The 25,003-nt window shown below is 38.5% G+C and overlaps 1 protein-coding gene across 1 annotated transcript in view; it reads left to right on the top strand.

The window, feature by feature from the left end:
* Positions 1–4,738: 4,738 nt before the first annotated feature.
* The window catches only part of tanc2b (tetratricopeptide repeat, ankyrin repeat and coiled-coil containing 2b), a 149,422-nt gene continuing 129,157 nt past the window's right edge, over positions 4,739–25,003 (top strand). Inside the window, exon 1 of the mRNA XM_063002824.1 lies at positions 4,739–4,846. The gene's annotated coding sequence lies outside the window, so the exon portion shown is untranslated. The remainder of the gene's footprint in view (positions 4,847–25,003) is intronic.

Below are 25,003 nucleotides of genomic sequence, written 5' to 3'. Positions count from 1 at the left end.
GTCTTCCTCGAGTCCTAGGTGGAGGATCAAGTCGAGCGAGACTAGTGGCTCGGAGGTTGGTGGTACAGAGCGGGGTTTTATTAGACCACAAAGGTAGCTTGGGGCTGATCCATTTTTGGCTTTGTAGGCGAGCATCAGTGTTTTAAACTAAATGAGTGCAGCAACAGGAAGCCAGTGAAGAGAACACAGCAGTGGGGTGATGTGGCAGTGTTTAGGTTGGTTAAAAACCAGACGGGCAGCTGCATTTTGAATGAGCTGCAAGGGTTTAACAGTGGACATGGGAGTACCTGCCAGCAGGGAGTTGCAGTAGTCCAATGGCAGAATTTTCCTAATGTTATAGAGTAGGAACTGGCACGATCTTGTCATGTTGGCTACATGAGAGGAGAAGGTCAGCTGGTTATCCAGGAAGACACCAAGGCTTCTTACATTATCAGATGGTCTAATCTGGGAGTCATCAAGAGAGATGACTAGGTCCTGGGTTGGAGATTGATCTCCAGGAATAAGTAACAGCTCTGTTTTGCTGGGATTGAGTTTTAGATGATGAGCTGACATCCATTGTGAGATATCTCGCAGACATGCTGGGATGCGAGCTGAGACTTGTGTGTCTGAAGCAGGAAATGACAGAACGAGCTGAGTGTCATCTGCATAGGAGTGGTAAGAGAAGCCATGGGAGGCTATGACCTTACCCAGAGAGCGGGTGTAGATAGAGAATAGAAGTGGGCCAAGTACAGAGCCCTGAGGAACACCGGATGAGAGAGTGCATGGAGGGGATATAGATCCCCTCCATGACACTTGGTAGGAGCGCCCTTCCAGGTAGGAGGCCATCCATTGCCGTGCCGAACCAGTTACTCCAAGGTTGGAGAGAGTAGACAAAAGAATGCTGTGATTCACTGTGTCACAGGCTGCAGAGAGGTCAAAAAGAATGAGGACTGATGACAGTTTGGCTGCTAATAAAGGTTCTGGCATAAAGCTAATGCAACATTCTTAATAAGAACATCATACAAACAGTAAAAAAATTCACTATCATTTACCTGGTCAGGGTGCAATGCAGTAACACAACCCTGACACAACGTCAGTCCACAGGGCCAAACATGTCTATAAGTAGATGCCTGACTGGCTGATAGGACTGCAGGGGATTTAAACCCTGGAACCCAGTGGTAGTGAGTTAGTGTAATTTATCACTGCACCACCCAAGCACTGTTGTGGAGAGTTCTTCTAGAAATGCAGAATATTAAGGAGATCAAAAGCACCTGTGCAAGGAAAGCCTGTCCACAAGTCTGTCAGTCTCTCTGCAAAATAGACATTTTAGACATTTCTTATAAGTATCCCAGACCCAGATTAATTAAAAATGTCTCCTCGTCTACTCTTCTTTTTTAGGCAAGGGTTTTAACGTCACCTTAAAATTGAGGCCCTTTGCAATGTAGTTAACTCCTCCTGTTCACACATACAATTACTAACATATTGTTCAACTTATTGGCTTTACCCTTTTTTACTGCATTACCTATTGGTACTAAAAATGCATTTTCCATGTATCCTTGACTTTTTCTGATTTGTATATATAGTCCATCAGGCAGTACATTATTTAAAACATGCTCTACTACTTATCATTGGGAATGTATAACAGAAACAGGCAATCAATATACAACCCCAAATCAGAAAAAGTTGGGACAGTATGGAAAATGCAAGTAAAATAAAAGTGCAGTGTACCTTACATTTACTTTGACTTTTATTTGATTGCAGACAGTTTTAACCCAAGATATTTCATGTTTTATCTGCTCAACTTAATTTTATTTGTTAATATACCTCCATTCCTGCATTTCAGGCCTGCAACACATTCCAAAAAAAAGTTGGGACGGGGGCAATTTTAGGGCTAGTAATGAGGTGAAAAAGCTAAATAATAATGTGATTCCAAACAGGTGATGTCAACAGGTGATTGTAATCATGGTTTGGTACAAAAGCGGCATCAAGGAAAGGCTGAGTCTTTGGTGAGCAAAGATGGCCAGAGAATCTCCAGTTTGTCAACAAATGCGTGAGAAAATGATTGAAATGTTTTGCATATTTCTCCCTCTACAGTGCATAATATCATTAAACGATTAAAGGAATCAGGAGGAATTTCAGTGCAGAAAGGCCAAGGCCGCAAGCTTAAGCTGATGATATAATGCCCATGATCTTCGAGCCCTCAGACGGCACTGCATCAAGAACCGCCACTCAACAATAGCTGTTATAAGCACATGGGCAAGGGATTACTTTGGCAAACCTTTGTCAAGCACTATAATACAGAGTTACATGCATAAATGTCACTTAAAACTTTACTGTGCAAAAAAGAAGCCTTATGTTAATAATGTCCAGAAGCGGTGTCGACTTCTCTCGGCTCTAACGCATCAAGGATTGACCATCACACAATGGAAACTGTGTGGTCAAATGAATCAGCATTCCAGGTCTTTTTTGGAAAAAATATGGACACCGTGTGCTCTGGACCAAAGACAAAAAGACAAAAACATCTAGACTGTTATCAGCAACAAGTCTAAAAGCCAGGGTCTGTCATGGTATGGGGCTGTGTCAGTGCCCTTGGCAAAGGTCATTTACACTTCTGTGATGGCAGCATTAATGCATTAAGATCATTAAGATCTTAGAGCAACATATGCTGCCTTCAAGACGGCATTTGACACCATTGACCATGGTATGCTCTTACGCCGGTTATACCACACCATTGGACTCACTGATGCTGCTCTGGCTTGGTTTCAGTCCTATCTTACCGACAGAACAGAGTACATCTCTATTGGAAATGCAAGGTCCCAGTCATATGCTGTGACATTCGGAGTCCCCCAGGGGTCAGTCCTGGGCCCCGTCCTTTTCACCCTATACATGCTTCCCCTTGGCCAAATTATAAAGCGCTATGTAGTTTCATTTCACTGCTACACTGATGATATACAGTACAACTTTACATGAAAATTGACACAAATTCCCTCCATTCTGCTGCTCCCACATCATCATCTTCATCAGCATCTCTTTCAATACTCTCTGCCTGCCTGAAGGAGATAAGTTTGTGGATGAAACACAACTTTCTTCAGCTAAATAGTGCAAAAACTGAAGTGATGTTGGTTGGCACCTCACTCCAGACCCAGTCATCCCCTATAACCAGTATTACACTGGCTGGTCATACTATTTCTCCCTTTTCAACTGTTATCAATCTTGGCATAAAACTTGACCCTCAACTCACTTTTGAAGCCAATATTAAACATCTATGCAAGACCTCCTTTCATCATCTCAGAAACATTGCCAAACTTCGTCCTACCATCACCGTCTCAGATGCTGAAAAGCTGGTTCACGCTTTTGTTTCCTCCAGGCTGGATTACTGCAATGCACTTCTCATCGGGATTTCTACCAAGAGTCTCCAGAGATTACAATATATCCAGAATAGTGCTGCACGGATCCTGCTGAGAGTACGGAAACACGAGCACATTACACCTATCCTTCATTCACTCCACTGGCTCCCTGTCTCTGCAAGGATAGAATATAAAATTTCTCTCCTTACATATCAGTGCATCTATGGAAATGCACCGCCCTACATGAAAGAACTTCTTACCCCTAAAATGTCATCGCGATCGCTCCGTTCTGCAAAATCAAATCTTCTCCACATTCCCAGAACTAAACTAAGTACCATGGGTGATCGGGCTTTCTGTTCTGCTGCTCCTCGTCTATGGAATGCCCTTCCCAACCATCTGAGGGCACCACAGACGATTGAGAGTTTTAAAAAGGGTCTAAAAACGTTTCTTTTTAACAGATGTTATGACTGTTAGATAACCGCTGATTTTATGATGTATGTCTCATAATGCTATGTTTATATTTGTTTTTATATTTCATTTTTTTTTCTGTAGCACTTTGAGATTTGTTTTCAAATGTAAAGTGCGTTACAAATAAAATGTATTATTATTATTATTATTATTATTATTATTATCTTTTCCAGGGACGTCCATACATTTTTTAACAAGACAATTGCACATGCTGCACAATTGCACATGCTACACACATTACAAAGGCATGGCTGCGAAAGAAGAGGGTACGGGTACTGGACTGGCCTGCCTGCAGTCCACTAGAAAATGTGTGGAGAATTTTAAACAAAACATGCAACAACACAAAAAGATAAGTGAAGTGGTGACTTAAGGGGTGTTGATTAACGGCATGAAAAATTAACTAACGACCCTGATTGATTAAGTCGTGAGTGGGTGAGAAATTAGTTGTTGTAATAAACACATTGTGAACATATCACTTTTGGTACTGTTACAGCTTATTTTGATTGCAAGTTTGAGTGTATTTTATGGTGTTGACTTTTAGTTTGTACATCCTTACCATTAAAACCATGTCTCATAAAGTTTTACTCAAGGGCGAGGACAAACAGTTTTAGCTAACAGGTGAAGTATTCATGTGTAATTCCAGCACCAGCAGCACTTTATGGCTCTTTGAGCATTGAGAATGAGCCGCTGATTGATATCAACCTTGAATACTCCCTCTTCTTCTTCTCGAGCGCGTTAGCAACGCCCCTTGATAATGAATAATTTATGAGTTTACAGCCGGTGCAGGCAGCTTCCCTGGTTTGTGTGTGGGATGGACAAATCGAGTTTTATGAAAATCAATACATGGATCGCTAATGACTAAACACTTTAGAATCTTTAGACTAGTATAGTCTAGGCCTACAGAATAGGATATAAACAAATCAATGAAGGGTATGTGCAACCGCTAGTGTAACATACCTCTGCCCGGAACTGAAAACAAATATGAATAGCGCAATACATTCGAGGAAACCGATGCACGAAGGACGACTAGGACGTAGAGAAAAATAAGCAAGGTAGGTGGTAATGCCTATAATCTTCCTCAAACACATTTAAAAGTCAAATGACAATGAAATGCAATGCTGTTTGGATGTCAATTATGGCTTAAAAGCAAGCGTTACAAAATGAAACGGCATTTAATAGCCAAACTCAAAATCGCTGGATGCACTTGTTTGATGAGCTATTGAAATTTTTTAATGTCCAGTAATTATTAAGTTATATTAGAGGTTCAGCTATGTACTGCAAACACGATTGTAGTCTAAATGTTTGCTTATTATAAATGAACAGGTGAATGGTAATTGAATGTTGACTAGACCGTCTATGCGGAATTTAGGCAGCTTGATGGATGTTAAACGGTTTAGTCATATTGTATGATAGTGTTGACCAAGATAATGAGATATTGGATAAATAAACGAGAACAAATTATTAAATTGTCATTGATAACGCAAATTTATTTGACATTTGCATGGATTTAAATAAATGAATGCAAATGATTTTAAATGTTTTTAAGATCCTATTGTATGTATATAAAATAAATAAAATTTTAAGATAATGCCTCAAGCTTTGCTTCGTTTGTGTTTGTTTTTACATTTACGATAAGAAAGTGTTTAATTTTAATAAATAAGTGTTATTTATATCTCTTATTCTCTTTTTGTAATACGCATACAGTACCTTCTCCCCACGTCCTTCTAATATTCTAGCTTAGAATGCTGTTTTAAGCTTTATCTTTTTACCAGAAATGATGCTGGGCCTGTTTTCCATGTTTGCACAAAGACTTACAGGGGTTGGACAATGAAACTGAAACACCTGGTTTTAGACCACAATAATTTATTAGTATGGTGTAGGGCCTCCTTTTGTGGCCAATACAGCGTCAATTCGTCTTGGAAATGACATATACAAGTCCTGCACAGTGGTCAGAAGGATTTTAAGCCATTCTTCTTGCAGGATAGTGGCCAGGTCACTATGTGATGCTGGTGGAGGAAAACGTTTCCTGACTCGCTTCTCCAAAACACCCCAAAGTGGCTCAATAATATTTAGATCTGGTGACTGTGCAGGCCATGGGAGATGTTCAACTTCACTTTCATGTTCATCAAACCAATCTTTCACCAGTCTTGCTGTGTGTATTGGTGCATTGTCATCCTGATACACGGCACCGCCATTGGATGCACATGGTCCTCCAGAATGGTTCGGTAGTCCTTGGCAGTGACGCGCCCATCTAGCACAAGTATTGGGCCAAGGGAATGCCATGATATGGCAGCCCAAACCATCACTGATCCACCCCCATGCTTCACTCTGGGCATGCAACAGTCTGGGTGGTACGCTTCTTTGGGGCTTCTCCACACCGTAACTCTCCCGGATGTGGGGAAAACAGTAAAGGTGGACTCATCAGAGAACAATACATGTTTCACATTGTCCACAGCCCAAGATTTGCGCTCCTTGCACCATTGAAACCGACGTTTGGCATTGGCACGAGTGACCAAAGGTTTGGCTATAGCAGCTCGGCCGTGTATATCGACCCTGTGGAGCTCCCGACGGACAGTTCTGGTGGAAACAGGAGAGTTGAGGTGCACATTTAATTCTGCCGTGATTTGGGCAGCCGTGGTTTTATGTTTTTTGGATACAATCCGGGTTAGCACCCGAACATCCCTTTCAGACAGCTTCCTCTTGCGTCCACAGTTAATCCTGTTGGATGTGGTTTGTCCTTCTTGGTGGTATGCTGACATTACCCTGGATACCGTGGCTCTTGATACATCACAAAGACTTGCTGTCTTGGTCACAGATGCGCCAGCAAGACGTGCACCAACAATTTGTCCTCTTTTGAACTCTGGTATGTCACCCATAATGTTGTGTGCATTGCAATATTTTGAGCAAAACTGTGCTCTTACCCTGCTAATTGAACCTTCACACTCTGCTCTTACTGGTGCAATGTGCAATTAATGAAGATTGGCCACCAGACTGGTCCAATTTAGCCATGAAACCTCCCACACTAAAATGACAGGTGTTTCAGTTTCATTGTCCAACCCCTGTAGTTCTAGCAGCCAAACAGAAACTGATTGTACACATAGACTTGTGCAAGGTGGTAGCACACCTGGGTTGGAAAGGTCTCAGAGTTTTTTTCGGGTATCGAGATTGGGCTGGCCATGATGGAGTCTTGATATGGTGGTCCTCTTGGCCATGATGGAATCTTGATATGGTGGTCCTTTATCCACACCTTCACTGACCTGACTGTGTGGCATGGAGGATTGTCCTGCTGGAAAACAGTTCTTAGAGTTGGAAAACTCTGTCAGATCAGAATAAAGCAAGTTTTCCTCCCAGATAAGGAACATGGCTTTCACAATCACAAATCTGCCAGATTCTAGCCTTACTGAACTTCAGGGTGGGTGTAAGACACTTTGTTTTGCAGGCATCTCCAGGTCTATCTCTAACCATTAGATGAGCAGGTGTTTGGCCAACCTGAAATTTAGACTTACCCCCTACCTAGTAACACATTAGGTTTATGCCTTAGCAACCACTTGGTATACCTTGGCCACTGCCTAGCAACAACCTAACAATCATCTAAAACTAACCCGTTAGCATAGCAACTAATTAGCAACTTAGCAACCACCTACCAACACCTACCTACCAACATGGAATCATTATGGCAATCACTTTGCATTTTTTTCATCTTCTTCATTTTCTTCATATCGAAACGGGAGCAAATCCTAAATGTTTGGTCTGATTGGAAAAGACATGCTTGTATACAGCTTTTGAATATGTGCACACATTAACCAACCATGCCTGTTTTTAGACCCTTTTTTCCATTTTACTCCCATTCATTTTTTTTAAAGGCAAGTCGATCTACTAAATTTCTGCTTGACGGATAGGCGGTGTTTCTGATATACTATCTCAGGGCAAGAAGACTGAATTTGAATTTTTATCCATGCCCAAGCCTTAGAGTTTCGTTTACCTGACAGCTACCAAACTCTATGTAGTCTTTCAGTGCAGGTCAACAAGCTCTAATCCACAGCAATACTTGTGCGCACACTCAATTTCTCCTCCTTTTTATCCCTTATTCCTCCCATTCACTCCCATTCTTTACAAATACACATAAATGAACAGTGTTCTTGCATAACTGCCCTTGTTCTTCAGATGCGAGAGGACTGTATATGGGCATGTTCAGAGCATCTCCTGTGAATTTGTTCTGACAATAAGTAAACTCGAGAGAGACAAGGGTGTCCGGTATGTTGTTCTGTATGTGAGTCATGATCTTTTAGAGCACTGCATCACAATCAGAGTAAGTGCAACTGGCCTGTAGTCATTAAAATAGGTGACTGTATTCCTTTTGGGAAAGGGGTTAATGGTGGTTGCCTTGAAGCAGGTGGTTACTGTGGCTTGTGCAAGGGACATGTTGAATATGTCCACAAAGATATCAGCAAGCTCCAATGACAAAGCCTTAAGTTCTGGCCCGAGGATGTTGTTTGTGCAAGCTGCTTTATGTGAATTTTAATTCACATTTGCCGATGAGACTTTTTGTGGGTACAATGTTCTCAGTGTACTGATCTGGCTGGTAGCACCGTCCTCCACATCTACAGAACAGTCCTCTATATTGCAGCAGTTATTTTTTTGTAACAAAAATTTTTTCATGAAGTTATTTATTTGTCCACTCTAGTGGACTGCATGCATCACTGGAATCTGAACCTAAAGTAACATGTAGTCAACAGACTAATGAATAATCTGGAAAATATGAATATCTATATGCTATAAAAGTACCCAGAGCACACAGCCACACAACACTGCATACAGATATACACCGATCAACCATAACAGTAAAACCACCTCCTTGTTTCTACATTCACTGTTGATTTATCAGCTCCACTTACCATATAGAAGCACTTTGTAGTTCTACAATTACTGACTGTAGTCCATCTGTTTCTCTGCATGCTTTGTTAGCCCCCTTTCATGCTGTTCTTCAATAGTCAGGACCCCACAGGACCACCACAGAGCAGGTATTATTTGGGTGGTGGGTCATTCTCAGCGCTGCAGTGACACTGACATGGTGGTGGTGTGTTAGTGTGTGTTGTGCTGGTATGAGTGGATCAGACACAGAAGCGCTGCTGGAGTTTTTAACACCTCACTGTCACTGCTAGACTGAGAATAGTCCATCAGCCAAAAATATCCAGCCAACAGTGCCCTGTAGGCAGTGTCCTGTGACCACTGATGAAGGTGAAGCAATAGATAAGCAATCGTCCCTGACTTTACATCTACAAGGTCGACCAACTAGGTAGGAGTGTCTAATAGAGTGGACAGTGAGTGGACACAGTATTAAAAAACTTTAGCCATGCGACACTTGTTTGGCATTTCATCGACCATCTCGGTTTAAAGGAATTCTAGTTGCAGTAACAACTACTGACCAATGGGTAAAACCCTATGGAGTGGTGCAGTAGTGTCCACTGTAAGGGTTGATATGCACTTAAAGCATGGAAACCTGTGCTTGTAAAAGAAAACAGCTTTTGAATAGCTGTCCACTGTAGTGACCAGTATGCATCACAGGGTTGAACCATTTTAGAGTTTCAGATCTGTGTGCTCATTGCACACTTTAATATGTTTACTCACTGGGGTGGCTTGCTTGAGGATTTGTCTACTGGTGCTGGTCATAAAATTAGAATATCATGAAAAAGGTTTTTTATTTCAGTAATTCCATTCAGAAAGTGAAACTTGTATATTATATTCATTCATTACACACAGACTGATATATTTCAAATGTTTATTTCTTTTAATGTTGATGATTATAACTGACAACTAATGAAAACCCCAAATTCAGTATCTCAGAAAATTAGAATATTACTTAAGACCAATACAAAAAAAGGATTTTTAGAAATGTTGGCCAACTGAAAAGTATGAACATGAAAAGTATGAGCATGTACAGCACTCAATACTTAGTTGGGGCTCCTTTTGCCTGGATTACTGCAGCAATGCGGCATGGCATGGAGTCCATCAGTCTGTGGCACTGCTCAGGTGTTATGAGAGCCCAGGTTGCTCCGATAGTGGCCTTCAGCTCTTCTGAATTGTTGGGTCTGGCATATCGCATCTTCCTCTTCACAATACCCCATAGATTTTCTATGGGGTTAAGGTCAGGCGAGTTTGCTGGCCAATTAAGAACAGGGATACCATGGTCCTTAAACCAGGTACTGGTAGCTTTGGCACTGTGTGCAGGTGCCAAGTCCTGTTGGAAAATGAAATCTGCATTTCCATAAAGTTGGTCAGCAGCAGGAAGCATGAAGTGCTCTAAAACTTCCTGGTAGACGGCTGCGTTGACCTTGGACTTCAGAAAACACAGTGGACCAACACCAGCAGATGACATGGCACTCCAAACCATTACTGACTGTGGAAACTTTACACTGGACCTCAAGCAACATGGATTCTGTGCCTCTCCTCTCTTCCTCCAGACTCTGGGACATTGATTTCCAAAGGTAATGCAAAATTTACTTCATCAGAGAACATAACTTTGGACTAGGGTTGGGCGATATTGCCGATTTTCATAACGTCATACCGTCTTCAGGAAATACCGCGGTATACGGTATTACCGCGGCGGGGGGGGATGGGGGGGGGGGGGGTTGTGTCGCGGACAAACTTTACAGTGTACACACTTGAGTGTAATTACAATATTTCAATGTTTTATTATAAAAAGATTTAACAATCTGAACGTCAAACATTGCTTATCTTATCTGATCTACAGTATAATAAATACGCATAAGTATCAATGCATGTGTATCAATTACACTTTAACACAAACATTAACACATAACATTTTGGCATTGTAATCTCTCTCTGCCCACACAAAACAGAATAATAGCCGGCTACACACTTCAATATATTTCAAAAGTTAACTGCTTAGTTTATAGTTACAGATATTTCTTAAAAGTGTATGAACGTGTACGATTAGTTATGCCTGTAATCCAGAATTAAGTTCTATACCGTAACAAAAAATATGAATGTAAATGTTCATGTTGCGATGACGGTGATGTAAAGTAATGTTAAAATAATTCAAAGTCCAAACATTTGAGTGGTTAACGAGAATATGGAAGTAAATCTGTCTCATCAGATTTTGAATTTAAAAGCCTTTGAATTTTGATTACTGAACTTTAAGCCTTTGAATTTTGATTACTGAACTTTTTTGCCTCAGAATTCAACCCACACATTTTACAATAACTCATTTTCACTTTCATTTTTTGATGTTAACAAATTCAAAATCAAAAATTCAAGTTTATAAAATTCAAATAATATATATTCAGGTTGCTCAAATTCGATAGGTCAAATTCAGATCACAAAATTCAGATTAAAAAATTCAGACTAAACATCCGGGACACGCAGGATGAGCAATCGATTCCAGAGCCGTAGAGAGAACAGAGTAGCGACACTCCCATAGAGAACCGCTGTGACGGGGGCGGGACATTTCTCTGCACAGCTCCGGGTGGAGCTCTGTTCATTTCCACTACTGAGCAGCATTTTCAGCTGTATGTTGCTTTGTTTTAAAGAAATAATGAATTTGATGTCATTAATATACTTAATACTGTTATTGTTTAGCATTTGCTCAGCACTAAATGTTACATGTTTATCTTATTTAATAGGTATAACTGAATTTAGCTCATTCAGTTAAGCTTAATTAATGCCACTAGAGTCTTTTCACCTTAAAATGAGGTGATTAATCAAGAGTCTTGTTACAGAAATGATAATAAAACATTAGAGCCATAATAAATCATGCTACTTTTACTTTCACACTTAAGTACATTTGAAGGTAAATACTTTAGTACTTTTACTCAGTGAAGTGGAGGTAAAGAGTATTTTACTTTTACTACTACTTTTACTGGAGTAATATTTTACCTTGGATATCTCTACTTTAACTCAACTACATGGTTTGTGTACCTTGTCCACCACTTACATTAGACAAAATGAACTAGTGCATATTATTATGAATTAATTCATGTATTACATGTAGGAATGAATTATTAATCACTCATGAAATAAGAGATGAATGAAGCTATTTCATGTACCTGCACAATAATGTTAAAGGTACGGTAGTGTGTTTATAAATCTGTTCATTCAGTGCAGGTAAACATTATGAATCCAGCCACATGGCTCAGTGTTTAACCAAAATGATGATTATTATTATTATTATGAATCCTCAGGAAAGTGAAGGGAGATTATAGTTTATGCAAAAAAAAAGAAAGAAAAAAAGCTCTTTAATCTCTGTACTGTATATTGTTTATACTACTTAATGATATGGCATTATTTAATGTATGCTAATATAATGTACTGTGTGTTAACAAGAACGATCTATTCATTATAAGTCATTATAAACATCAATCTTTCACTTCATATACCAAATGCAGTAAATGTAAAGGCAGTTGAAAATACCCAGAAATTGTACAAATGTTTATTATTTAGTGTTTAATACTTCATTCACTGCTGCTTGTCCCATCCCAGCTAGCCTTGTAATTGTGGCCCACTTCCGGCGCAGCTGGGCCGGAATAGCCCCCAAAACACTGCGATACCATTTATTTCCCGTTTTCTTCTCCTTTCACATCCTCATAGATAAAATAATACATTTATTCTACAGATTAACTACAGATTAACTACAGATTAACTACAGATTGTGCAGCAGAAAGTATTTTATTAAGATAATTGCAGCAAGTATAATAATAATAATAATAATAATCAGAATATTAAAAATAAGACAAATTATAAAAGTGAAACAAAATGACAACTATATTAATATTATATATAGAAAATAACATATAATTGCATATAAGAATGATAATTATCAAAGTGAACAATATTGTAAATATACATACTATACTACGCATACACAATACTACTAAACATACTACTACTACAACTACATCTACTAATACAGCCTACATACATACCATAAATATTTTACACACACACACACACACACACATATATATATATATATATATACAGTGGTGGAAATAAGTATTTTATATTATTAATTATTATTATTAAGTATTTAATACACTATTGAATGAGCTTTAATTATTTTGCAGCTGTTGGCTAATGCAAGAAACTGTTTACCTTTTAGCTAACGTTACCTGAAGTGTATTAGTTCAGACTACCAGTTAACCTGAAACTCAATAGATAACATTACCTAACAGTTTCCATTTCCAAATTGCTCTCTATCTTAATCCAAAACTCATTAATAGACTTTCTGCTTACATTTTGCTAAGTAAAATGTTAAGATTCAACGTTAATTTACCAAACACGAACAAATAATTAGTCCTCTTTTTTAACGGCTCGCATCGCACTGTTGCTATGGTGACGTTGTTCCGCGTCTCTACGAGCACCAGCCAAACCCAGCTGTGGTAACAACTGGACCGGATCTGGCTACACTGATTCTGGCCGATTCTGACACTCGGCCGACTGTGCCGATAGAAAAGAGGGAGCTGGACCAGATGATTGTGCTAGCTGGGATATGAGAACATGACAGCGCGGGGTTTTTTGAAACTATTGGATGGATACATAAACCACGTGACCGTGTGGCGGCGAGAACAAGGATTGTCGCAACTCTCTCTATCTACGGCTCTGATCGATTCTGTCTCAAATCGAACCGACACCCAGCCAATCAAGTTACACTCCAGCGATCAAGTGACAACGAAGCGGCTTCGTTTACAGCAGAGCCGTAGAGAGAGAGAGTTGCGACACTTCTTGTTCTCGCGGTCACGTGGTTTATGTACCCCTCCAGTAGTTCCAAACAAACCCGGCGCTGTCATGGGACAAGCAGCAGTGAGTGAAATATTAAAAGGCAAATAATAAAATATTGTACAATTTCTGGGTATTTTCACCTGCCTTTACATTTACTGCATCTGCTTTAATGTCAGTTTGGTATATGAAGTGGAAGATTTTTATAATGACTTAATAGGTTGTTCTTGTTAACACACAGTACATTATATTAGCATACATTACATAATGTGATATCATTAAGTAGTATAAACAATATACAGTACAGAGATTAAAGAGCTTTTTTTCTTTCTTTTTTTTTGCATAAACTATAATCTCCCTTCACTTTCCTGAGGATTCATAATAATAATAATAATCATCATTTTGGTTAAACACTGAGCCATGTGGCTGGATTCATAATGTTTACCTGCACTGAATGAACAGATTTATAAACACACTACCGTACCTTTAACATTATAGTGCAGGTACATGAAATAGCTTCATTCATCTCTTATTTCATGAGTGATTAATAATTCATTCCTACATGTAATACATGAATTAATTCATAATAATATGCACTAGTTCATTTTGTCTAATGTAAGTGGTGGACAAGGTACACAAACCATGTAGTTGAGTTAAAGTAGAGATATCCAAGGTAAAATATTACTCCAGTAAAAGTAGTAGTAAAAGTAAAATACTCTTTACCTCCACTTCACTGAGTAAAAGTACTAAAGTATTTACCTTCAAATGTACTTAAGTGTGAAAGTAAAAGTAGCATGATTTATTATGGCTCTAATGTTTTATTATCATTTCTGTAACAAGACTCTTGATTAATCACCTCATTTTAGGTGAAAAGACTCTAGTGGCATTAATTAAGCTTAACTGAATGAGCTAAATTCAGTTATACCTATTAAATAAGATAAACATGTAACATTTAGTGCTGAGCAAATGCTAAACAATAACAGTATTAAGTATATTAATGACATCAAATTCATTATTTCTTTAAAACAAAGCAACATACAGCTGAAAATGCTGCTCAGTAGTGGAAATGAACAGAGCTCCACCCGGAGCTGTGCAGAGAAATGTCCCGCCCCCGTCACAGCGGTTCTCTATGGGAGTGTCGCTACTCTGTTCTCTCTACGGCTCTGGAATCGATTGCTCATCCTGCGTGTCCCGGATGTTTAGTCTGAATTTTTTAATCTGAATTTTGTGATCTGAATTTGACCTATCGAATTTGAGCAACCTGAATATATATTATTTGAATTTTATAAACTTGAATTTTTGATTTTGAATTTGTTAACATCAAAAAATGAAAGTGAAAATGAGTTATTGTAAAATGTGTGGGTTGAATTCTGAGGCAAAAAAGTTCAGTAATCAAAATTCAAAGGCTTAAAGTTCAGTAATCAAAATTCAAAGGCTTTTAAATTTCAAAATCTGATGAGACAGATTTACTTCCATACGAGAACGCTACTTTACATGTCACACAAGCTCAGTGCAAAACTCGAGCACAGAAACGGTACAAATACGATCTATTCCCTACACACTCGCTCCCTACGCCCTATAGTGCGCTTAACTTTCTTAAAGGGCCAGACAATATATTTTATAATTCACATTACACGACAGGTGAGACGTTCTTTTTTCTTAATATAGCGCTTTTATTTAGGAAAAAATAGTTCTTACATAGGCAGGAAAATCTATGGCAGACAAGGGTCAGAACAGCGGATTGGGCGTAACGTTATTATTACTGTTTGCTCCTTTTTCTCAACACTTGTGCTCGATTTACACTGAAGATATATTTAGTAAATAAGTACATGTCCGCGCATGCACGCGCTTGTGTTCATTTCCGGTTCAACTGATAAAAAATTTTGATTTTGAAAAATTAAAAGACGAGCCGTTTTTCAGTTTCTGCTTGTTAGCTCACAGCTAACGCTAGCCAGTGTGGCTCTTCACTTGTCTCTCTGTGTTATCACCAGCAGAGCTCTGATCACCAGTAAGCACCCCACAGCCAATCAGCGAGCTCCAACCGCCTACCCCTGCCACCCCTCCCTCACTGTGGATGCGCACATGTCCTAAAGTCTCAGTTTTCAAGGTAAACCTGAAGCAGAAATTCGGCGCTTCACATTTAAAAAATACCGTCACCATTTTTGAATACCGTCACCATTTTTGAATACCGCGGTATACGGTAATATCGTCATACCGCCCAACCCTACTTTGGACCACTCAGCATCAGTCCAGTCCTTTTTGTCTTTAGCCCAGGCGAGACGCTTCTGACGCTGTCTCTTGTTCAAGAGTGGCTTGACACAAGGAATGCGACAGCTGAAACCCATGTCTTGCATACGTCTGTGCGTGGTGGTTCTTGAAGCACTGACTCCAGCTGCAGTCCACTCTTTGTGAATCTCCCCCACATTTTTGAATGGGTTTTGTTTCACAATCCTCTCCAGGGTGCGGTTATCAGCCAGCCTCTTTAGCAATGACCTTTTGTGTCTTGCCCTCCTTGTGCAAGGTGTCAATGGTCGTCTTTTGGACAACTGTCAAGTCAGCAGTCTTCCCCATGATTGTGTAGCCTACAGAACTAGACTGAGAGACCATTTAAAGGCGTTTGCAGGTGTTTTGAGTTAATTAGCTGATTAGAGTGTGGCACCAGGTGTCTTCAATATTGTACCTTGTCACAATATTCTAATTTTCTGAGATACTGAATTTGGGGGTTTCATTAGTTGTCAGTTATAATCATCAACCTTAAAAGAAATAAACATTTGAAATATATCAGTCTGTGTGTAATGAATGAATATAATATACAAGTTTCACTTTTTGAATGGAATTACTGAAATAAATCAACTTTTTCATGATATTCTAATTTTATGACCAGCACCAGTTTATGGTGGATAGAGAAACAGGGAGATGTGGTCAGACGGTCCAAAGCTGGGACAGGGAGCAGCCGTGTAAACGCCCTTCAGGTTGCTGAACACGTTGTCCAGAGTATTTGTCTTTGTAGTTGCAAATTGTTCATGGTGATGGTATTTTTGAAGTGCAGTGTGTAAATTGCCATGATTAGTCACCAGACACCAACAGCTATGATTGCTACATCCGGGTTTGAGTTCTCTTGTTTGCTGATTGTCATTCAGCAATCCAAGCGCTGACTTGGAGTTTGCATGTGGCAGAATTTAAACAGCTAGTAAAAACAGCAGTGAATTTACTTGTTAAATAGAAGGCCCTGCACTTCAGTAATAACAGCTCAGCATCACACTAACTGTGTTTCTTAACCACTCTCACGTCCATACACACCTTGTGGTTGATATAAACAAAAACACCACCACCTTTGTTTTTCCCTGACGATAATTTATCCAAATAACAGTACCTGTTATTGATGCTGAGTTTGTCTCGGTATTGTATCCTCTCATTTCACTTCTCTCTCTCCAGTTTTCTCTGCTACGAAAGAGTAAAAAAGTAATGCAACTGTTTTTGCTGTTACTTTCACTGTACCGCTGACTAAAACAATACCTCCAAAAGTCATTTAAGTTTGTCCATTTAAGGATTTAATTGTTTATGTGAAGGTTTTATTCTGTTTTATTTATATTTTGATTTTTTAATCCTCTTCTTTGTATCCAGTAGGGCTGCCGTGATTGGTCAACCTAGTCGATGACGCTAATAATGCGTAGACGTCAATATTTTAAGTCGATGCATCGTTTTTAAAACTATGTTTATAAATTATCCTTTTTAATTTCTACAATATTTTAATTTATATAACCTTTCATATGATTTCCCTCAGCACTGCTTGCTGCTTGCAAAACCCAAGTCATATTTGGTCCAGTCACTGGTTTGCGGCATTAAGTGCAGTCTTAAAAAATGCCGTCTGCAGCAGAGTCAGAGGCTGATTGTACAGAGCTTTCAAAGAAAAGCTAAAAGTTTTCCAAGACCCAAATTATCAAACATTTGGGAACTGGCACAAAACAAAAAGGTGGTTTGTTCACTGTGCAAAGCTTTGATGGTATACCACAGCAGCACTAGTGCGATGTTGTTTCATTACACGTCTTAATCGCGGAGATCTTGGAATACCGTATTTTTTAGGGAGATCAGTTAGACCGCCTTGCACTTTGCTGCATTGGGTTTGCAATTTTTGTGGTTGCCACAATGCTCAAAGCACAAAAAGCTTCTCAGGTGAAACACTTACCACTTTGTTTACATCGCTTATAATTTAAATAAGTTTTGAGTGAATGTGTCTGCAATCTGTCCTAGTGTAGTTGTAAACCATTTAACTGTGCCTGAGATAGTCTCAGCAGAGGTTTTGGAATCCAGTCCAGTTGGCTTTATTATGGACTCTCTATCTTGTGAGTTTTTTTGGACTAATAATAATAGAGAAGAGAAGAGAGGTCATTCCATATTTTCCAGAGGAATTCTATGAGGACATAGGGTTTGCATCAGTGACTGTATGTTCCATGTTCTGGATATAAGTGTGTGTTTCTCGGTGTGTTCATTATGCAGAGATTACTTGTATTAAATTTTTTTGCTATTTTGTTATTGATGTTTTTGTTCCTCTATATTAACAGCTGTTGGCTGTTGTTTTATGTATGGTGGAGGTACGGTAATGGTCCTAGGTATAATGTTTAATGCTTAAATTACTGTTTGTATGTGTGTGTTTAGGGGTACTTGGCTATGGGAAATATTATTTTTGATGTAAAATATTTTTTTCCTCCTGATGCTTTCTCAATATTGGGACCTGGGTTGTGGTATGCAGCATGTCGTTTTAGTGTTATATTGTTGTTAGGTGTGTTATGGTTTGTTCTAATGCCACAACAGTCCCATGGGGTATTATGGGGCTGATTGTCATTTTTATTTAGATGGGTTTTCACAGATTCTATTTGTGTTCGTGTGAGATGTGTTTTCTTGTTCTTCTCTCATTTCTACATCCTTGACAGATTTGGGACAGTGGTAGCCTAGTGGCTAGGACTTTGGCTATCAACTGAAAGGTTGAGAGTTTGTATCCCAGCTCTGCCATGCAGCCACTGTTGGGCCCTTGATTCTATCAGTTTTCACTTACTAAGCTAACACAGTTAGCCTAATGGCATTCAAACCAATGGAAAGAGGTGGCACAACATTCTAGCATGTCAACTAACATCTCTTTCCCGTGTACCGAAAACAGTTAAATTAGCTGACAAGCTATTTGCAAATAAATGCTATGTGCATGTTTATACAAATTAAAAATCAATAATCATTTATTTACATTTGAAAATAACTCATTTCTCTGCACCATCCGCCATTTTTTTTTTTTTCTGTGAGAAAAGTTGTGCCGCTCTGAATGCTGGGATTGCCTTCACTGCTAAGGCAGCATCGGATGCTCCCTCGTTAATCTGTCAAAATTCCGTTCAGATTTAAGGTGCCTTAGTAGACAGCATTTTAAGGCATCTAAGAATTTAAACAGCCTCCTTCTCGGGAGCGCGCATAGGATGATGTACAATGCTGTCTATGTAAAGAGCTCACTAGGTTTTCGAACACACCCTATGTGTTGATGCCTGCAACACATTAAAAAGTTAACAGAGACAATACCAAACTTCAATTCTTTGTAGTTCTCTGGTGGTGGTGAATATAGTAGATATTTGTAATAGCCATTCATAACTTTATAAACTCAGATTTGCTATATGAATGCAGTTAAGAGTCCAATCTGCACCATTCACCTTAATCTATCCTACTGCTGGTTAGATTTTATTTGTCCAGCTAAACTGCAAAGAAAATATTGTGGTCAGTAGTGACAGCAGTGGTCTAGGTGTACGCACACATGCACACACTGTAGGTTTTAGGGCAGTGTTTGGCTAATACACATTGACTATGAGTGAAACTGTAAGCCCATTAAATCTGGTTTAGGGAGGCAATTTACCAACTGTTACAATTCCCACTCCTAGCAACCCTATGGATGTTTTTTACATCTTGCTCTCTCATTGGGTCCTCTGACTTAAGGGCTCATTCATTTTTGTCTCTAATTGTTTTTATCCATTTTGTTGTTGGTTGTCCTCTTTCTCTTTAAGCTCTTTCAGCTCTTCAAAGCATGACTGACAATTCAGTCTGGGCTTCAACTGAGTCGTTAGGTTTGATTTGTTTGAGAAGCAAGTTGTCTGTCTTCTTTGGGATCCAAGGTACTCTCAGAAGTCTTCACCACCACCAGATTTTAAAAATCTGGCTATCCACATCCACAAATAACCGCACACCTTTTCAGTTACTTCATTCTTGTTTTGTTAAGTGCCAGTCTATCTTATTTTCTGACTGCTGATCCCAGAAGGCAAATGCTGTCCACCATTTTGACATCTTCTCCATTAATGGCAAAGTTTGTGTGTTTTTGTTTTTTCCAGTTGCCATGACTTTTGTCTTTTTTTTATTGAGCTGTAGTCTCATTGTTTTACCCTAAAGGGTCTTCAGTTTATTGATGCTTCTTCCACCATCTTCCATCATCCTCTAACATCTTCCTTCAGTCCATTACATGGTCAGTGTACAAGTCGAACAGGAATGGTGACAGAATGCAGACTTGTTTAACTCCTTGCCTATGTGAGACCAGTCTGTTTGTTTTTTTCTGTCATGACTGTGGCTTGTTGATCAGTGTAAAGATTCCTAATCAGAATGATTCTGGTATTCCCATCTTTAAGACATTCCATAATTTTGTGTGGTCAACACAGTCAAAATTACTGCTGTAATTACTGAAGCTCTTTTAGACTCCCTCTTGACTCCCTAGACTTTTCAATAATCCGTGTGTGATGGCGTTTTGTTCCTCTGCCCTTTTGAAATCGTGCTTAATTTTCCATTGTAATATGAGGACATTTTGTGGACAGCACTTTTAAATGAACCTTTTTGTCAGAATCTTGAAATGATTCCTTTGGCTTCCTTTTTTTGGTAGCATCTTTTATCCTCAAGCACTAAGGGTTAAGTCAGCAAAGTGTCTTGAAACTGATGTCTTGTTTGTAGAGATCTTTTATGTGAGATCTTTTCAAACATTCACATTAACGGACTCACAGTAGATTATACTTTAATTCTGTATATCTGTACATTCATAGCTTTACATGTTTATATTGAACAGACGGTGCTAGTTTTATGTAAGATTTACGTAAGCAAATGTGGGTTTTGTATTTGATGTGTGTTAAAACTGTGAGGGACTATGCACCCGAGATTTTCACTCACCTTTCACACCTGTGTTAATGTGATGTGACAATAAAACAGAAATGAAATGTGTTCCATCTTGTTTTTTCAATTTCTTTTCCATTTCCAATGCATTTGGAAGTCATGATTTCAGTTTGGTTTTCTTGTTATATTAAGATGTTGTTCTTTTGCCCAGCTGAAGTGATGTCATTGTCACCTTTGTGGTCATTCCCCTCTGACATCGTCCTATATTGCTGCTGCCCATTATAGGTGATAGGTTTAGTTTGGCCTTTCTATCAAAGGTGACCCTGATAGGAGATAAAACTCCAGGCAGCACGGGTCTCTGCTTCCCTGATAACAATAAGCCTTCTCACCTCAAAAAGGCACCATACCATGGAGATAATTGTAATGTCATCAGTCTGAGTTCTGGCCCCATGATTTGGACTCTTCCAAGTGTATCTGTGCTTGTTGTGCAGTGCAGAAATTCACCAGTGACGGACTCCTATCCTTTTTTGCACCATAACCATATTTTCCAATGACTTCACTTTCTTCAGCATCTTTTCTGACTCTTGTGTAGAAACGTTGATCACAAGTAGATTTTGCATGTCACTGCACATCCAAATTTAATCTCTTCATCTTATTGAAATTTGTGTGTAGTACAGCATTATAGTCATATCTTTTGGCTTTGTGGCAAATGTGGCTGATATGACTCTGCTACTCATTGGGTTGGAATCTGAAGAGATCCCAGTCTGTGTAGGGCAAAGATGGAAACCACTGTTTAATATGTGTGACCTTTGAGCTCTCTGACAGGAGAAACTACGGTCATAAATATACCCACTTGGGCTTTGAAGTACTTAAAAAATCACTGTCACTTAATATTTTATATATGTTATATAGTGTTATCTGGGTGGGGTTGTGACTGCCTCTTGTCTGAAACCTTCTTCTTGACCTTACAGTCAAGGGTGACCCTGCCAGAAGCTCATAGGTATCAAACAACTTCACCACAGTAAGCTGGTGATCCCATGAGAAGTGTTAATCAAAGATGCTAATAAAAAAAACAACAACATGCCACTAAAATCATGAAGCTTGTGACAACAAAATGCTTCTGATCTTGTAGTTAACAAATAAGGATTTCATAGAGTCGTGGACATGTAAAAAATAAATAAAAATAAATCTGGCTATATCAACTATTGATGTGTTTGTTGGTCTTATTAAAATGTTTTAAACTATATTAAAGTTTAATAAAATAGTTGCATGGTTTTGAAGGCATTAGTAAGGATGTTGTGTGGTCCCCTTTTTCACCACATGTGCTTACCTGTCTGCTTAGTGTTTAATTTTTTAAAATTCTGCACAGGACATTTGAAGCTCTTTGGGAGTGACCCTTTCCTTACCAAGGCCCCTGCCTGGATGCCCAAATTGTCAGTCTTTTGGCAGTTTCAAGGTTGTGCCTAGCTTTTTTTCATTTTAAAATGAGTAAAGCCACTGTAGTCATGGGTACACTCACTCTATGGTTTTATATACCTGACTTGATCAGTTTCAATTGCATTAGGTAATCCTCAATTTAGTTCTAAACATCTCAAAAACAGTAAACAAAGGAATGCACCTGACCACAATTTTATTGCCATAGCAAAGGGTTTAAATACTTTTGTAAATAAGATTTTAGCTTTTTATTTTTAATTAACTTTTAAAAGATTTCTTTTTACTTTATCATTTTACTTCATTATGAGGGATTTTGTGTAAATCAATGTTCAAATAGCAATTATATCCATTCAAAATTCAATCCACAACACAATAAAATGTGCCAAAAGTGAAGCAGACTAAATACGTAATGAATTACTTATACAACTATGTAAATAATTGTATTTTTTTTTAATTGTTACATTATTACAACATATTTAAGAATATGTACAAACTAATGCATGCTATTAAAGTCTCTATGATAGACTGTGGCAGTTAGTTGCTGGTGGGCTGCCATGCTAGTTTTTAAATCATACATGTATAAATCTAAGTCATTTTTATATCATTACAGAATACTGTTCATTAAAAAAAAATTGAAATGTGCAAGTATTAGTAGCAGTTATTAATAGGTAACAATATGTGTGGAGCATCATCAATTCTTTCTGAATCATCAGACTACTTGCATTAAACCTACTTGCTCCATGGTAGTTATTCATCAGACTCCCCCTCAGTAACTGCTGAACACTGTGGTGCTGTAAAGGGGCAGAAGCTGCCCACACTCTCCATTTTATGTAACAACCTCCTGAGTTTAAACTTAAAAAAGGAAGATGAAAGAAAACAGGGTTGCAAAATGATGAGAACTGTGATGAGCAGAAATTCTTACTATTTGCTACAAGCTTGTAAAGATTTCACTGTAAACTGGTATTGGACTCATTAAACTGCATTATAAATAAACCCTTTTTAGTATAAACATCAATTATAATTGCATACCTGTTTGGCTCAGACTCACAGCAGCATGTCATAGCTTATGTAAATATGAGTAATTAGAAGTACAAATGGCTTTTACTGGTTTTAAATATTTGGGTAAATCTAATACATATCTATACTAGGATATCAAATGTTTTACTTATTTAAATATTTACCTGAGGAGCCTTTAAATTGGTCATTTCGGATGTTCAAGTGATAAGCTACAAATATCTGGGAGGGACAACAGACTGGAGTGGACCGTTAACACAGATGCTGTGTACAAGAAGAGCCAGAATCTTCTCTATTTTCTGAGGAAACCCTGGTCCTTCGGTGTGTGCATGTGCCTGCTGTGGGTTTTCTACCAGTCTGTCATTGCCAGCGTTCTATTTTACTCTGTTGTGTGTTGGAGCAATGGCATCACAACCAGTGCTTCAAACAGACCTAATAAAATAATCAAGAAGCCTGGCTGTTATTGGAGTTAAGCTGAATTCTATGTCACTAAACAACGGACAATTTTAATGATTTTGGACAATGCTGCCCACCCCCTTCACTTTGCCGTAAAGGTTCAGAAATATGTGTTCAGCAATTGGCTGAAACAGTTGTGTTGTGCCAAAGAGCGGCATGTGAGGTTGTTTTTTTACACACACCATGACACTCTATAACAAGTCTTCCTACAGCTGAGGCAGTTCAGGCCTCTAGTTGTTGTACTGAGTTGTTGGACGCACTGCTTTTCCTAGAACTTCTGCTACTTCTCTACTAATTGGTGTCACTTTTATTTTTAGTTTAGTTTTTAGTCTAGTTTTATTTAAATGTGTAAATACACTGATCAGCCATAACATTAAAACCACCTCCTTGTTTCTGCACTCACTGTCCATTTTATCAGCTCCACTTACCATATAGAAGCACTCCTGACCATTGAAGAACAGGGTGAAAGCAGGCTAAAAAAAGTATGTAGAGAAACAGATGGACTACAGTCAATAATTGGAGAACTTCAAAGTGCTTTTATAAGTGGAGCTGATAAAATGGACAGTGAGGGTAGAAACAATTAGGTGGTTTTAATGTTATGGCTGATCAGTGTAAGTACAATTAATACAAGGACAAACTGTTTATATTTATTTACACTTAATCTAAATTTAATAACTGCACTACATTCCAAAATAGTTGTGGCATGGGCATGTTTACTGTGTTACATCAGTTTCCTTTTAACATCCTGTAACTAGGACAATTGTCTTAGTTGTGAAACCCTAAGCCCTAACCCTCTTTAGCTCCTTATACGTTCTCATACGTCTCCAATATTATTCATAACGTGCCACGTGTTCAATAGGAGACAAGAAATACAGGCATAACAGTCCAGAATCTGCATCATGCAAACAAGAACAAGGTGGTAGTTTTTAAATTGCATGTTCTCCCTGCGTCTGTGTGGGTTTCCTCTGGGAGCTCCGGTTTCCTCCCACAATCCAAAAATATTGGAGATACAAAAATGCCCCTGATGGTGTTTTGACCTTGAACTTAAACTGATTAATCACATGTAATCTAACTACCTGTCTTTTCATGAATGTAACCAAAATGGTAAAACATGATCTTATAATTTTAATAAACAAACAAACAATAATCTCCATAAATATTTTCAAAAACCCTATAAAATAGGGGCATTTAAATACTTTCGAACAGTTGTGTCTAAATACACACAAAAATAATATATGATAAAGTTGATTTGCATTACTGATAATGAATTCATAAATGGATTTTAGTGCAATTTAGTAAAAGCAATTTAACCATATAATGACAACTTTAACATGATATGATCTGCCTCTATAAGAATGTAAGCTGTAATGTAACGGCAGTCAACCAAAAGCAGCTCCAAGTTTGGGGTCACGTCTCTCTGCTTGGTCTAGTGCAGTGGTTCTCAAACTGTG

This window comes from Trichomycterus rosablanca, chromosome 10 (genome assembly GCF_030014385.1).
Source record: "Trichomycterus rosablanca isolate fTriRos1 chromosome 10, fTriRos1.hap1, whole genome shotgun sequence".
Lineage (NCBI taxonomy): Eukaryota > Metazoa > Chordata > Actinopteri > Siluriformes > Trichomycteridae > Trichomycterus > Trichomycterus rosablanca.
The sequence above is the reverse complement of the archived record's forward strand: the minus strand, read 5'-3'. Positions and strand labels throughout refer to the sequence as shown.